The sequence below is a fragment of the Glycine soja genome, chromosome 17 (assembly GCF_004193775.1).
Source record: "Glycine soja cultivar W05 chromosome 17, ASM419377v2, whole genome shotgun sequence".
Classification (NCBI taxonomy): Eukaryota; Viridiplantae; Streptophyta; class Magnoliopsida; order Fabales; family Fabaceae; genus Glycine; species Glycine soja.
Genome location: NC_041018.1, coordinates 31,716,442 through 31,734,591, shown reverse-complemented (window position 1 = coordinate 31,734,591; position 18,150 = coordinate 31,716,442). Strand labels below are relative to the sequence as shown.

At 30.0% G+C, this 18,150-nt stretch overlaps 1 pseudogene; it reads right to left on the bottom strand.

Moving 5' to 3' along the window:
• Positions 1–14,895: 14,895 nt before the first annotated feature.
• Positions 14,896–16,936, bottom strand: LOC114391640 (annotated as a pseudogene).
• Positions 16,937–18,150: the final 1,214 nt, after the last annotated feature.

Genomic DNA, 18,150 nt, shown 5'->3' with positions numbered 1-18,150 from the left:
GCCTCTCTCCGTTCGTGATGGCTATGGGTGAGAGAGAACACTTTTCGGTCAAGAAGGAGACCTTATTTCACGTTAGTGGGTATTAAACCCCTTTTATAACCACTACTCCCATCAAGTAGCAGTTAGTTCTAGAAACTTCTCCTATTAAGCCCAATTACAATTTAGCCTTTAATCGTTAATTATTTACTTATTAGTCCCTACATAAGTCACATGCCTCTCACATGAGACATTAATTCTTACAATATGGGCGTGGTTCCTTCGTCCATCCCGAAAGAGCAATTATTGGCTTCCATGGAAGCCATAACACTCTTCCAATGATGACTTAAGGGTCCTGTGTGACCTTTTTTCTTTTGCATCCTTATTGCTATTATGAATGTATTTCAAGATTTTTCAGTGATCTCATGGAACATTAGGGGTGCAATCAATCATTGCACCAAAAGACATGCTAGATAGTTAGTGATGAATCATAAACCTTATTTGTTGCTTCTTTATGAGACTTATGTACCCTTTGCTCAAGTGGAGCGATTTTGGTACCAATTGGGATTCAAACCTCTCTTTCTGCATGAATTCGAGGGGCATTCAAGGGGTATGTAGGTCCTCTCTAGTAGGGACGATATTAGGTTTAACCCTATTCACTCCATGAATCAAGCTATTACGTTCTCTATATCTTAGATGAATTTTGTTTGGCATTGTTTAACTATTTACGGTTCCCCTACCCATATGATGCATCTCTCTTTGTGAATCTTTTTTCCTCTATAGGAGACACTATCACAAGTCCATTGGCTTCTTGTGGGGGACTTTAATGAGATTATTAGTTCAAAGGAGGTCTCTGGTGGAACTTTTAATATTCCCAATTCTCAACATTTTTTGTTGTTCCATCTAATTGTGGTCTTATAGATATTAAAACTATGGGAATTTTTTTTTTTTTACTTGGCAGAAGAATATCCAAAATGGTGGTGATGTGAGAAAGAAATTATATTGTTGCTTGGCTAACTCTGATTGGAGTATCTTGTTTCTGCATGCTCTAGTTAAGGTCTTATTGCCCCATAATTCATATCATAATCCTCTTATGATGCATTACTTCAAAGGTCCTACCAAGAAGTTTTCAACCAGTGTTCTATAAGAATTATTGGCATATTATGGGTAAGGATGTGTGTGCTCTAGTTAACATAACTTTTTCCACGGGCAGTTTTCCTATGGCCCTTGCTGAGACTCTTATTGTTCCTATTCCCAAGGTTGTTACTCTGACTTCCTTGAAGGAATTTAGACCAATAAGTTTCTATTAAGTGCTTTTCAAAATCATCTCCAAAGTTTTAGTGCAGAAAATTTGTCCTTACTTGGACCCCGTTATTGCCCCCCTTCAAAGCAATTTCATACTGGGGAGAGGAACCTCTAATATAAGGCCCTTTTAGCCCAAGAAGTGGTTCATCATATGCACAATAAGAAAGGAAAAATAGGTTATCTTATTTTCAAAATTGATTTTGAAAAAGCCTAAGACAAAGTTGATTTGGATTTTCTTAGGTTTGGCTTCTTAGAGTTTAGGTTCCCTAAAGAAAATATCCAACTAATTATGAATTGCACAATTGCTTCTAGTTTGTCCCTTAAGTGGAATAATGACATTCTTGAGAGTTTTAAGCCTAGAAGAGGTCTTTGGCAAGGTGATTTTATGTCCCTTTACCTATTGCTCTTCTGTATGGAAAAGTTTGCTCTTCTTATTCAAGATAAGGTCTGATACATCTTTATGCTTATGCCCGAAAGTGCTTAAGGAGCAAGTTGTCACAGAGCATGGTCCTAGCCATTTCTTGCAGAGTTATATTTTTCCTTTCAACTATCACATTTTGTTGAGGTGTTCTCGGTCAAGGGAAGTTGTGGAGAATACCGTTCTTTTCACAAAATGATTTAGACTCAACATTCTCAAACTCAATCCCATGGTCACTTATGATAAAAGAGATTCAAAACCCTTTTTCATTTTGAACTCTTTTACATAATATTTCAAAGACCTAAAATACTAATTTTTATGTGCAAGGAAATATACCCATGTATCTCTTGAATAGTCATCAAGTATGACAAAGCCATATTTCTTCCCTCCCAGACTTAACATTCTAGTTGGTCCAAATAGATTCAAGTGTAACAATTGTAACGGTCCGGAAGTCGAAACAACATCCTTAAATTTAAAAGAAGTTTTGCTTTGTTTCCCTTGCTGACATGCTTCACAAAGAATATGAGTTTTCCAACAAATCTTAGGCAATCCTTTCACTAAATCTTTCTTGGATAGTTCTGAAATATGTTTCAAATTGACATGCCCAAACTTTTTATGCTAAATCCATGTTTCATTTTCTTTGGATAACATACATGTTACATTTTTTTCACTAAGATCTATCAGATCAAGCTTTTGTCTTGTGAGGTGCATTGTTATCACCTTCGACGAGCGGAGGTCTTGGAACCTAATCGTCCTTATCACCATTTTGCTTTGAAGCTTCTTGATCATCCTTTTTTCGAGAGAACCTTGCCATTGGTCCATTCCAAATCAGGTGCTCTATCTATTGGATCAATGTGAAAAAATTCTCCATATCATGATCGAACATTTGATGAAATTCATACCAATGATCTCAGTCTAGCTCTATCTGCCTATAAGTTGGTGTTGGAAAATCTAGCAGCCTACTATTGTTCACATCCTTCAAGATCACTGATAATTGATATGCTTACGTAATTTACTTATTTAAATCATATAGCAATTATCTAATTTTCCTCTCTTTTATTGCTTCTTTTGTGTTAGAACATTAGGAATTTAGCTTTTTCTGAGTTTTTGTCCAATAAATGCTAAAGTTATCTAATTTACAGTGTTTTGGAGTGTTTTTTTTTTTTTGTAGAATTATACAGTAGAAGGCCTGGAAGATGGTTGAAGAACTGGAGCAGCTCGCTTCACGCATCAACAACGGCTTAGCGCGAGGAGCCAACTTGGAGAGTAGGCTTAGCCAACATCTGGTGGCTTAGCGCATAGTTGTGGCTTAGCGCACAATCACTTATGCCTGCAGCTTAGTGAGCACATGCCGGCTTAGCACACGGTCAATATCTCAAAACACGATTCTACTGCGTTTTAAAGGGAACAGAAGGGAAAATCAGGCAGTTCTTTCGGAGGACCAAGAGGAGAAGCTAGGGCACGGGAGAGAGAGAAAACCCACTCACTTGGGGACCCTTTCCTCCATTTTCTTCCAATTTCTTCCACACCTCTTGCTTTATTTTTGTATTACTAAGTCTCTCATGACAATGAGAGGTTAAACCATCCATTGTTGGGAGCTCAACTACCAAACGCTCTTGATGTAATGATTCTCTACTATCTATTTGAAGTTGTTTTTATGTGTTCATTGCTTCTATCTGCATTTAATTCTTGCATGTTTTTAGTATGATCACTCACTTGTGTGTAAAGTTAGGGTTTTTAGCATTGGAAAATGTTTTGAATCCTTAGAATTGGATAGAGCAGGGCTAGATAACTGTATGTCTAGACACGAAGTGCAGGGATTTAGTTTTTAATATGCTATAATCGTAATGCAATTCGTTTAGGCTAAGTTCGACGAGGAATCCTAGAATGAGGTTTAAATAGAATTAGTCAATTCACACGAGAAATCGATGTTTGGTGTATTTGCTCTCGACATAGAACACTAGAACAACGTTAAATAGTGAAAAAAAACTTAATGTTCCATCAAGAGTGGTTTTGGTAGGTTGAGTCTCAACATGCTCCGTAATTCTACTTCAACCGACAACTCACCCCCTGAGTGTTTGTATTCTATCTCTTTAATGTGTTCTGCTTAATTATCTTTATTTATGTCAAATTTTATATTTCGTATCATTATTCGACCAAAATCAATTTTAGTTCATTGATTGCTTAAAATTGGATATATACAAACTCTGAGTACAGTCAAAGTCTCTGTGGATACGATACTCGGTCTTACCGTTTTATACTACTTGTGCGACTCGGTACACTTATCGATCGTCCGAACAATCACCATTCGGGTTGTATTTAAAGTGGTCATCTCCACTACCTCCACTACTACCCTTGGTCTCACAATGACATCTTGGCTTCTCCATGAACCATCGTTTCTCCCATCACTCATTTTGCTCCAATTCGACTTTGGTTGGAAATAGTCCTTGGGGATCAGTTTGGATGCCAAACTGGAAACGACATCCTTCTTCTCCACCAGTATTTTCTTTTCCATGACCTCCTTTGCCTCTATGTGACACGTTGCACGAGATCGAACCTCTACCATGGTTGTATCACTTAGACAGACTAAGGATTCCCCCAAACTGTCCTACTCGTAGCCCTTTGCAAAAGTATGACACTGTCATTCGCTCGTTTAGATCAGAAACTTGAACCTAAACCCCATTAAATCTTGCCAAAAAAATCTTTTAGCGATTCTCCCTATTGCCTTACATCAAATAGGTCAATTGTTGAGGGTGGCCTCTACTTTGTCACTATAAAATGGGTTACGAACTATAGTGAGAACCCTATAAAGCTTGTGAGCAATCCATCCCTCAAATCGCTAAACCAGTCAAGAGCTATATCGGTTAAGGTTCTCACAAACATCTTACATCATATCGTGTGTCCTCCTCCGTTGATCAACATTTGAGCTTGGAAAATCTTCATATGTTGAACAAGATCTTTGTTATCGTCATAGCAAGTGACCATGGGAAACAAATATTTTTGAGGGATTTACTCCGCCACAATCACCTCTGCAAAGGGTTGAAAATCCATTGGTGGTTCAACTATGACTTCTCCCTTCAATCTTCTTAGTGCTGCTTAAGCAACATCCATTCTCCTCCTGATCCCCTTGTTCTGAGCATGCAATGTTTGTTTTGCCCTCAAGGCTTTGAGGGTGATTCACCTCAAGTCCTCATGCTACTCCCTCATTGTTTGTAACTCTTGCATCATGTCCTCCATCATGGTTTTCACCATTGTTGTTTGTCGCCTAGAAAACAAAAGACACAAAGCAACAAAAAGCATCAAGAAGTGTTTCACCAAGCCCCACAGTGGGCGCCAAAGTGTTCCAGAAAAGGATTACTCGTGAAGGAGGCGACCTAATCCAAAGCACTCAAGTGAAGTGTGTTGTTTAACCTGTGATCTTAGGTCAAGGTGATGGCCTTTTATGCTTACTTAGAGTGTGTCTCCCTTGTGACATTCATGGGTTGAAGCATTATTACATATCAAAATATTCTCTCATATCCCAGTATTCTTGGGGTGTAATTATGCACATGCCAGTTCTATGACGCATTTAAACCTCCAATGATTGTGGAGTCAAGGTCAAACCTGATAAGACTAGTCTTGGTCGGGGTCCAAATCAAATAGTCTAAGTTAAAGGAATCAGATAATGATCCAATCCAGAGGCTGCACAACCCTCAAGCACGAAGTGCGTATATATTGAGCTAGAGGGATTTAATAACAATCCCACTCGGAGGATACAATTAGAAAATTAAAAAAAATTCATTTTATGTTTTACTCTATTAAACATGATTTTTCTATTTTTGATTGGTCTATATATATATATATATATATATATATATATATATATATATATATATATATATATATATATATATATATATCAAAATACATTTTAATATTAAAGGAACTTTTTGTTTTAGCCAAAATTTCTATAAAAAAAACAGTTTCCATTTTATAATTACTAATGAAACATGCTAATTATTAATAAAAATATGCAAGATGCCACGCAAGATTATGGAAATACTATCTCCCATTCTTTGTTCTTTTACTACTCGTGTCATGTTCATGACCGTACGTACGGTCGGTGGACGTTTGTGCCTTTGTGGTGTTTAACAGTTTATGCTCAAAGACTTTAATCATTAATAGCCGACGCAGACCGAAACTCAAGAAGTTCAGTAACGGTCATGATTAGATTTTTTTAACTTATTTTAATTTTATAAAGCCTTTTGAAATGTGTGTCCAAAAATTGTTAGCAAGAAAACATAATTTGTTTATGAATAAAAAATATGAATTTTTTTCTCTTGGTGTACAAGTACAATTGCAATAAGAATAACTACTAATGAATTTACTATCGTTAGTTATAGTTGTTATAAATTTAAGACTAATTTTTTTTCTCGACGTCGTACTAGCACGAAATAGCTATGGCCGAAAACGGTGACTACGGTGACTAATATTTATCAAAGATTTCGAGTATATATTAAGTGAGTATTTTACACTTAACATAATTTATTTCATATTTAAATATTTATCATAATTTATTTCATATTTAAATATCAAAAAAATTCAAATCTTAAATTACTTAATTAAAAAATACATCATTACTAATTAGGCCAATCATTGTTAGTATTTAAGACTAATCTTTAATCTTATGATAATATTTTTAAAAGAAAGGTGATGAGTTTTGTTAGTAAAATATTAATAAATATAAACATATAATAAATTTATTAACAGTTTATTTCAAATAAAAATTTACTACTTTTAGCTATTTATAAAATCTGTCTTAAAAATCTCCAGTAATATTTTTATTTATATAAATACAGTTAATTATTATTTTTCTCCGAATACTTTCTATAAGTGATTATACATATTTGATGATATAAAATAATAAATATTTCCTGCTAACAACTTAAGTATTTTATTTGTAAAAAAGGTTCAATATTTTATTTATCAATTAGATGAATTAGCAGACAAAAGAGGAATCATTCAAAAAACAATTTTACATTCTAAATATCAAGATTTTAAACCTTGAAGATCGAGTAAAAATTATACAAGTCTATAAATTGGTCAGAAGAAAATGTTAACAAAAATTTTATTCCTAATTAATTAATAGAAGTTAACCTTTTAAAATATATAAATTATAAATCGTCACATTTGGGTCATTTAAAAAAAGTTCACGCTAACAAAAATTAAATATTGAAGAACATTCATATTTTAATTTAACAAAACACTTTTTTACTAAATAGTCCATTCAGATTGAAATATGAGAGAGAGAAAAACTCAAATGTAATAAATTAAAATATAAATAAATCTTAATTAACTTTATCCTATTTAATAAAATTATTATCAAATTACCTTTCATAATTGAGATTTTATTTTTAATAAATTTTATTTTATTATCAAATTCTAATGAAAAATAATTTATTAAAAATATTTTAAAATAAATTGTTAATAAAATAAAATAATATTAACTAATTTTTTTTATTATCATAAATAAGTTTTTTGTTTTGCCTTTATTTCAATAGTCTTGCTAACCAGTGTGCGTGTTCTTAGAACACTAATTAAGAAATAAAAAAATAATGTGTAAGTCATAAAAAAATTTAAAAAATTATGAAAAAGATAATTTTACATATTGTAATAAAAAAATCTCACTTTTAATTTCTTAAGTATCCGAATAGCACTTATTAACAATTGTCATATTATGTCTATAAAAGATGATCCAGTTGGTAATGATCATGTTCATATTTCATAAGGATGTGAGTTCGAATTGTATTGTTAATGTGAGAATTTTGTTGGTGATAATTTATAAATACATTTATAAGTGTTCCATGGACCTTGAGAGTTGAGACATGTTAGATCAAAGCTTAAAGTCCTTAGTTTTAGTTTTGGTTTGATAATTTTGTAATGTCAAACATGTTTAATAGATGTGGCATTTATATTGAATATTTTTACACTAGACATGTGTGTGATATAGTCTGGGTCTTTTTCATGCTTAGTTTTAATCAAATGTGAAGTGAATAAAGTATTTTGTTTCTCTAAGTTTCCTAAGTACAAGCAATAGAACTTACTTCTTGAAATTTGGATGGAACCATCAAATTAATCAATTTTTTAGCTTGGTAATCGAGTGCCTAAGCCAATTTTAGAAGAAAAAAGGATTTGTAGTTTAGAATAATCGATTGTCTTCCTAGACAATCAATTACCTTGCTCCAGGAAATAATGAAAAGCTCTATGTGTGATTTCATAATCGATTACCACACATGATAATCAAGTACGACACATGATAATAGATTACCCAGAAAACACATAAGCATGAGAAGTATTCAGATTGAAATGAATTAATCAGTTACCCTTTCTAATAATTAATTATCTAGTTTTTGGAAATATAGAACAAAGGGAATTTTGATTAATTAATTGATTACCTGATTTTATAATCAATTAAATCTGTTTTAACTGTCAAAGTATACAAATACCTTATGTGTTTTTTTTATTAGAGACTTTTGATACATTCTATCTTAGAGAAAAGTATTTCACGAGAGTTTTCTAAAAAGATTGTACTATATTTAGTCTGAAGATTGAAGTTGATCAAAGAATCATTCATTCAATCATCATGATTTGATCATCTTATGAGAAGAGCTTGAAGAAATTGAAGATGTACACGTTTAGGTGTATTTAATCCTTTTCTTTAATTCTTTTAGGTTGTGATTATGGGTTAGGGTTACCAAGAGGTTCAAAAATTGATAAGGTTTGAATTCTAGATCTCTCTCTTGTAGGTTTTAAGGGAAATTTAGGGGGTGTTTGGTTTGGTTGTTTTTTGTTTTCATTTTCATTGGAAATAGAAAATGATGATGAAAATGTGTTTGGTTGGATTTCTGTTTTTATTTTCAATGAAAATATTTTCTCAAACGAACCAAAAATTGGAAACAATAAAATCTCGTTTTCAGTTGAAACCAGGAACCTTATTTTGGATAAAATGAAAACGTGGTGGCAAGGAATGTAATTTTAAGCAAATCTAAAAATACATTTTCTTTTAAAAATACATTTTCAGTATTTTTATTTCTTGAAAGCAGAAAACAAAAAGTCAAACCAAATATGTTTTTAGAATTCTAATATTTTGAAAATGAAAACAAAAAATGAAAATGCAAACCAAACATACCCTTAGAATTTCTTTTAAGGAATTGTGTGTGTAGAGCGTTTGTATTTGATTCTCTAATAGTGAAAGTTCTAAGAGGTCTTGAACAATTAGATGTAGATCTTATATGGACTTAACTAATATAAACTCTTGTATGATTATGTTTCTCTTTAACCCTTAATCTTGTAATTCATCTTGATATTGAAATTGATCTTAAAGGGTTATAAAAATTCTATTTTTCATATGATCTAGCTATTAAGAGTTTTCTTGATTATATTTATCTTTTTATATAATCTTTTGAGAAAACTTTAATTAATTAAAATACGTCGTTTTAATATGATTAAACAGCAAATTCATAAAAATTTCAAAAAAATCTATTCAATCTCCCTCTTCTAAATTCCCGATTAACCCAAAAACATACCCTAATTATGTGTGCCTCAAACGCAACTCACCTTAAATTTTTAGTCGAAAAAAAGTGTCATACTATTCCAATCCTAGACTTTTATTAGCATTCATCGAATAAAAATATTGTGTCGTGCGTGTCCCTTGACTTCAGGTGTGAAGTGTGGACCCATAGGAAACTGGGTGCTATTCAGAACGCTGCAATTGCACACATTGACTTTCTGATCATATTGTAACTCGTACCATTGGAAATGGTCCCTTTAGGGCAATACATATGTTGATATGCAAATTGCAAATGATATTCATACATGTAAATATTGTTCTTCCACCGTCCTAAAATGACTGCTATTTTGATCTTTGAGAAAAAATGTTAAATTGACTAATGTTTTTATTTTTTATGAGATATTTAAATATTTATTCTAATTTTATCATTAATAAATAATATTATAATGAAAAACTTAGTAATACATTTATTAGAATTAAAAAAGAGAACACAAATATTTTAGTATAATTATTTTTTAATAACTGTTAATTTTCTTAAAATACTTATTTTATTTATCTGTTAGTAGAAATCTTAAACATCAATCATTTTGAAATAGAGGAAGTAATACAATAGTACTACTATTTTATTCAATATTAGCATGTTTATACTCTTGAAATAATTTTTAGATTTTTCATATAGCTAGGATAAAGTTATTCATTTTTTATTAGATATTTAAAATTTTAATTCTTATATAAAAGTTTTAGTGATTAAATTATAATTATATATATTTATATATAAAATAATTCATTTTATATATGTTTGTCTGGCAAGTTTGTTGAAACAAAATTAATCTATAGAAATAATTTATGCTCGTAAAAGAATTACCTATATATATAATTTCTTAGTATATAATACTTTTTTTTATACACGGACGTAAGTAGCGTGGTCAGCATATTGCCATTTTTTTTTATAAATATTTAATGATTTTTAGATTATATGTGAAATCAATTTTTATGTTTTTAGGTAAAAAAAATAATTTTAAAATAATATATTTCGTTTAGATTGTATAAAAGAAATACTTTATATAGTAAGATTAAAAATGATATGAACGTATTTCTAATAAGTGAAATAATTAGTTTTGAAAAATTTAAAAAAAAAAATATTTTTACCAAACAAAATTTAACTTTAATCGAACTCAAACTAAAAAAAAAACCTTATACTTTATTTTTATTATTCTTATTTGAAGCTTTAACTTAAATTGATTTTTAAAACCTGAAAAAGCTTGCCAGCCATAACCTAAACGCACACAGGTAATTATTTCTGAATGATAATAAAAAGAAACGCATGCTAATATTTTTTTGATTAAATACTTTATTAATTAGCATTACTATTACCTCTTTATTGAGATTTGTCATTTGTGATAGGAGTATTCTTATTCTTATTTTAAAATGACTGGAACTCGTACGAATAAGACTTTTGCTGCGTGTTGACAAGAACAATTAAACGTCAATGACTGAAAAACTCATACGAATAAATCGTACGTGATCAATAACTTAATTTTTAGTCAGCGTCAATTAGAAGCCATATGATATGAGATAGAAGTGCTTGAAAATTCACATGCATGTAATTAAGAAGAGATAGAGATTGTTCTTGACTAGTATTTAATAATATTGTATCCAAATTCAATCAATTAATGGGGGCATTAAGTTGCATAAAATTGGGAACACAGAGTTCCACATGTTCAGTCTGTGGTTGATTGATTTTTCTCACCATGCATTAGCCTAACTGCAACAGGAGAAATACCCCAGAAGGAAAGGTACGTGTTGATGATAAGACACAAAGTTGATGACATTGATCTACCAATTGTATTATACCTAATGCCTAGACTTCAACAACGCTATAGTAACATGCTGTGAAAACACTATATATATATATATATATATGAAGGAAATAAAGTATTTTGTTGCACATGATTTTATATCTATAATTAATTACATCTACTATTTTATCTCCATAATAACTATTTATTTCACAAATCACTCATTAATTTCTATTTTTTTATTTAAAAATGTAAATAAGCAGTTAAACACAAAGTGTCTATTTCCTCTAGTAATAATAATCTCTGGTGTGAGTATTGTAAATTTGATACTATATTTAATTCCTACGTACAAAAATAAATAAATAATAATAATTCATGCTAGGCTAATAGCCCAAGTTTGTATCTGGTGGTAAATGAAAGATAAGATGTCTGATCATACTCAATTTAGAAATTGTACTCTGATGTTCACATGTTAGATTGCTGACAATTATTATTCTCTTAAAAATCGAATTCAACTGGGAATTCGTTTAATAATTGATTTGTTAAATTTAAAAAACCATCTTATCTTAGAAAAAAAACTGATTTAATTTAAATCAATATTTTTCTAAATTTTTTATTTTTATTATCTTTTTTATTTAATATAAATAAAAACATATAATTAAATATAACACATAAATATAAATGATTTTTCTGATTGTTATTATTTTTTTCTTATGATACATATATTTTATTTATTTATATTAATTTTAAATTTTTATACCTTAATTTTTATAATTTTATATTATTTTATTACTTAAAATTTTATACAATATGAAATATACAAAATTCTATACCCAAAAAAATGTACAAAAGATTTAATTATTTCCATTTTATCAACGGTTCAATTCCAGAACCGATAAAACTGTGTGAATTTGTGTTTTCATCAGTTGAAATAAATGATGTTAAAAAAATATTTATTTTATGTGCATTTAAAGTTCCGCCGAATATTCATCACTACTTTCAGTGAGTACTATTTGGTATCCATAGGATTGTAAAAAAAAAAATGGTTAGGTCATATGGGTAATAGCATAAGAATTGAAAAATATGTATTGCGAATATTTTATTTTCTTTGAAACTGAAGTAAAAGAATCCATAAGACTCTTTAGAATATTATATATGATATTTATGCGCAAAAGAATCTCCTAAATATCACAAAACTATCTTTCTTTTCCCTTTCACTATCTCCTTTTGTCATTGTCTTTTTTTTTTTTCCTTTTTTTTTCTTCCTATCAAGCTTCCGTACAAAACATTACGTTACCGTAAATGTTTATTATAATAGGCGGCAAAACTATCAAATGGGGGCAATTTTTTTTTTAATTATCATTTGGAGATTCATTTTAAATTAAAATGAGATAAGTAACATATGTTACGACTTTGAAAGTCGTAACCATGTTACGACTTCTATTTTTATTTTAGACTCAAATCGTAAAATATTTTAGTTATTTTTTTTAAAAAAATGACAACTACTAAGTTGTAGTAATTTTTTTACGATTTTAAAATTGTTTATGTTTTTTTCTTTTTTTTATATTTACCACTTCAATTTTTTTATTTTTCTTATATTTTTTTAAAAAATTGTAAATAATTTTTTAATTTAATTATTTAATAAATATTTTTTTAGTTTTATTATTTATAAAAAAATATCAATAATATTGAAAAAAATTTAAATATAGAAAATATATTAAATAAAATAACATACGAAAAATTAAGAAAATTTTAAATAAAACCATATAAAAAATATATAGAAAATATTAAATAAAACTAAAAAATTTTAAAAAAAAGATTTACTTACTAAATAATTAAAATAAAAAATTATTTAGATTTTAAAAAAATATACGATAAAAAGTTAGAAATCGTAAATGAATTTACGACTTCTATAAAAAAATTAAAAATAACATAAATTAATTTAAAATCATAAAAATAAAAAAAAATTACCTACAGCTTAGAAATCATAAATTAAAAAAATTAACTGAATTTTACGATTTCAATCAAAAACAATTTATAACATTAACTATAACTTTTAACTCAAAAGTCATAATAAATATTACAACTTATCACATTTTAAATAATAATTCAAAATCAACCTGTAAATGGTAATTAAAAAAAAACACCCCATTTATCATTTTGCCACTAATAGGCATGTACATCTTGTACTTGTGCCTTTGTGTGGAAGAGAACATATAAATAATGCATGCATGTGCTCAAAATGAATAAATAATAAATAAGTATTTTTGTTTTATATTTTTTTACTATTTAACAATATATTGATAAATTAGTGAAATAATCTAATTTTAATTAGATACAATAATTATATCAATTAATAACATGTTTCTAATAAAAGAATACTACTGATTAATAATATGTTTCCAGTCAACATAGTTGAGTCCAATCTAATGTTTAGGATAAAGTTTAGGGGTAGTTATAGTCGGTCAAGATTGGTTTGCAGTCACATTTGATTCACTTCACGGTTTAGCACTTTTAAAGTGCATAGTGCTCCATAGTTTTTTTTTTTAATAATCTATGCATTTTTATTGATAAAAAAAATAATTAAACGTTACTTATATAAATAATGGTATCACTTATAAGTAATAAAATAACGATGATAATAAAAAAAATGTCACGTCAAATACTTCAACTATAACTTTTATACATCAAACAATATATATGTCTTATTTTTAAACAACTTGCATAATCAATCACAATGTTCTTAAGATTTAACTATACTCAAATGTCATAATTGCAACTGACCTACATCTAAGTCCTATAATAAAGCCCCACTATTAGGAACACATTACGCACGTTTTTCCTTGTTAGTTGGCTGATTTTTGCTTATTGACTTTGAAGACTACAGTAACTTTTGTTGGTATTCCACCTTTGCAATTGCTCATCTTATTCATCATCATCATCAACTTGAAGATTTATTAATGAATCACAAATATCCTTAAAGGCTTAACTAGGTCAGTGTGCATACTTAATTTATTGACTTTAATATGTATTTATTTTTAAATGATGTGTGTTTACAAATGAGTTGTTCATCATCACTGAAAATACAATGAACCTCAGATTTTTAATTTGAATGCTTAACTAGGTCACTGTATAATTAATTTATTGACTTTAATTTATATTTATTAGGAGTATTTGTGCCTATTCCAATCGAGTTTAATTTGATAATTTGATAATTGAAAATTGTAACCATAATAAAACTTATGTAATTTTTTTCAATAATAAAAATTGTTAAAAAATATGATTAACATTTTTGGTTCTATCCTATACCAGATGATAAAAGCCAGTTACTTGCTAGTGGAGAAAAAAAATTAATATCATCATCAACATTACAATTCATAACTTCCATCCCTTCACCTACGAAAACTGACACGTACCCATTTTAAAGTTAAGAAAAAAAAAAACTTGTTCTTTAGTAGTAAATCACAACTCAGGATCTTAGATTATTTTTTGATGGATACTGTAACACCATGCGAAAATGAAGATATGTTAAGATCTGTCTTACATTTTTTCTTTGGTAGTATATCTCATTTTAGAATCTTAGACAATTTTTTAGGTCTCACATGAGTCCCACTTTTAAATATTTTGTTTAATTAATTGTTAAATTAAATATAAATAATGAAGTAATTAATTTTAATGAAACATTGAAGAAAAAAATTAATAAATATTAAGAAATAGAAAAATCAACATAAATTTAATTTTTATTTATGACTAAATGTTAAAGAAATGAAAAATACATAAATTAGAAAATAAAAAAATTGAAAAACATTAATGTTTAAGAAAAATTAAATTTCATTATTGTTCTGATCCTAACGTTCCCAAATATGTTCCACCAAATCGGCTTAAAGTTGTTGATGAATTCTTCTTGTATGCATAATGCGTCTTCTTTGCAAGAATGTAGCAAAGTCAGGAGGAGTACCACGAGATACTTCAACATTTGAAATGTCATTTTCTAAGTGATCATAATCAGCATCGACATTACCATTGAACGTATCACGTTCATCTTCGACAATCATGTTATGTAATATAATGGATGCCAACATTATATCCTTCATTGTATTTACGTTCCAGGCACGCGATGGACCACATATAATTGCGAATCGAGATTTGAGCACATTAAATGCTCATTCCACATCCTTTCTTGCTGCTTCTTGACATTTTGCAAATAATTTTCTTCTAGGACCTTGTGGCATTGATATGGTCTTCACAAATGTGGGCCAATCTGGATAAATACCATTTGCAAGATAGTACCCCATATTATATGAAGTTCCATTAATTGTAAATTGGATTGGAGGAGCTCGACCTTGCAAAACATCATCAAACATAGGTGATTGGTTTAACACATTAATGTCATTATTTGAACCTGCAACTCCAAAAAATGCATGTCAAATCCATAGGTCTTGTGAAGCGACGACTTCAAGTATTATTGTGGGTTTGTGATGATCACCTCTACGATATTGCCCCTGCCATGCAACTAGACAATTTTTCCACTCCCAATGCATGCAATCAATAGAACCTAACATATCTGGAAATCCTCGTGCATCTTCAATATGTAATAGGCGATTGATGTCATTGTTGTTGAGTCTTCTCAAGTACTTTTGTCCAAATATCTCATTGACACCCCTTACAAATTTTGGTAAGCATTGAGTTGCAGTGCATTCGCCAATTCTAACGTACTCATCAACACAATCAGTAGGTGATCCGTATGCAAGTATACGAATAACTGCAGTGCACTTCTGTAATGGCGGGAGACCTATTCTACCAACAACATCATATCTCATTTGGAAATACTCATTGTGATTACTAAGAGTATTGACAATTTGAATGAACAATTGTCGCCGCATTCGGAACCTACGCCGGAATTGAGTCTCAGTGTATATCTAATTTTCTGAGAAGTAGTCATTCATCAATCGTAGATGTCCATCTTCATGATTGTGATTAATGATTCTTCTAGGCCTCCTTTGTTGACTGTTGTTGCCTCCTTGTTGTTGCATCGCACGTAAGTAGCTCATGATTTGTTCATCACTATCGTCGTCAAGTGTTTCGTAAACAATTTGTTTCCAAGCTTAGTCGAAGTCATTATTTCGACCCATTGTATGAACAATTGATTGCACAAATAAGTGAAAGAAGAGTATTGTTTGAAGGAGACGTACAACAATAAATGATAATTGAACAATTAAATACTAAATTGTACAACGGCTTGTTTTATAACGGCTAGTTCCATAACGACTAATTTTATAACGGCTAGTTTCAGAAATTTTAAAAATTGAACAAATTATAATACGATTAAAATAAAATTAAAAAAATCAAACATTATTCCTAAAATACAAATTAAAAGACGATTATAACACATTAAAACTACCTAACAAATTATAACTAGATTCCTAACTTACTCCAAATTATTTTACAAAAGGCTCATAGTCTTTGAGTTGAGTCTCAGACATTGTAGAAGTGACTTTCAGTAGAATGTCGTAATACTCCTTTTCCAATTGTTTCTCCCTTAAGGCTGCTAGTTTGGCATTGACAACATTTATTTCCCTCATTACTTCCTCCACACCAGTCAGATCAATAGGATTGGTAGATGTTCCTACTCTTTTCCCTTTGCTCTTCCTTTTGGTTACCTTTTGCCCCCATTGGACAGATAATTGGAGACAATGTATCAGCTTCGACTGGTGTTTCTGGATTAGATGATGAAGAATATGCCCCAAATGTCGAAATCTTCGTCCTTTTAGAGCAATTTTCAGTAAACTGCTCTAACCATTTCGGTTGATCTTTCAAGAGTCTCCAAGCATGTTCCAAACCAAAATTGGTTCCTTTGTCTTCCTTCCAAATGACATACGCATTAAGCATGACATCATTTTCCGTGTAACCACTTTTCTTCAATGATATTTCTTGCTTGTAATGACCCTTGAATTTTTGGACGCCCAGATTAATTTTTTGTCATCGTGATTTCCATTGATTAACTGATCTTTCACGGAGTTCACCTTGAAATTTATTGTAATTTTTCGTGACTCTCAACCGAAACGCTTCTTTTCCTTGACCAACAATTGGATCGGTTGAGATGTTGAGTCATGAACTAATGAGGTGTGTATCTTCTTCAACTGCAAAGGCTACTCTAGGCTTCTTTTTTGTCAAAGACTCTCCTATTTTGTCAACGATGATCTCGTCTAGTCCAATTTGGGTAGAAAATTGTGGAAATTGTGAACCAACATCATCATTTGAAACCTTCGCAGGACTGTTTGCTGGGATTGTAGGAAATGTCTGCGAACTCTGAGAATTAACGATATAAGGGGTTTGAGTATTTGACATAAAATAATTTGGTGGTGGTAGTGGTAAAAAAGGAGGGGGGGGGGGGGAGTAGGACGATTTTGTGAATTTTGGGTTGAAGGAGACATGTTGTAATTTTGTAAAAAAATTATATAACTTTGTCAATCAAATTGATTTGGATCCATTTGGGAAAAAAAATTAACTGAACAGGAAAAATAATTGAGAATGAATATGAATTTTTTTTTGAACTAAGATTGAATATGAAAAAAAAACTAAGCTTGAGTTTAAAATAAAAATAATTGAGATTGAATTTGTAAAAAAAATTACCTTGAATCTGAAAAAAAAAAAAAACTATGATTGAATTTGGAAAATAAAATTAATCGAGCTTGAATTTGGATACTAGAGATTCACAAATGAAAAATTAGAATGCCAATTAGGTGTACAAATTGTTATTGTTTGAACCCAATTTATACCGTACAAATCCCTTTTCGACCGTTAAATTTTTTTCCGACCGTTACATTATTTTTTTCGACCGTTGCATTGTGCCGTTCGCGTTTTCTTCTCAAGATTTTTGATTGTTACTGTGTACACAGTAACGGTTACCCACACGCTCCATTTCCTTTTCTTTTTTTTCCTCCTCATTTTTTCTTCCTCCCTCTCTACTGTCTCTTTATCTCCCCACTCATTTTCACTTTTTTCCTCTTCCTCCCTCTCAAACTCTTCATCTCCTTCTCTTTATTTTTTTTTCTCACTTTTCCCCTTCCCTCTCCCCCTCACAAGACCTCCCTTTCGGCACT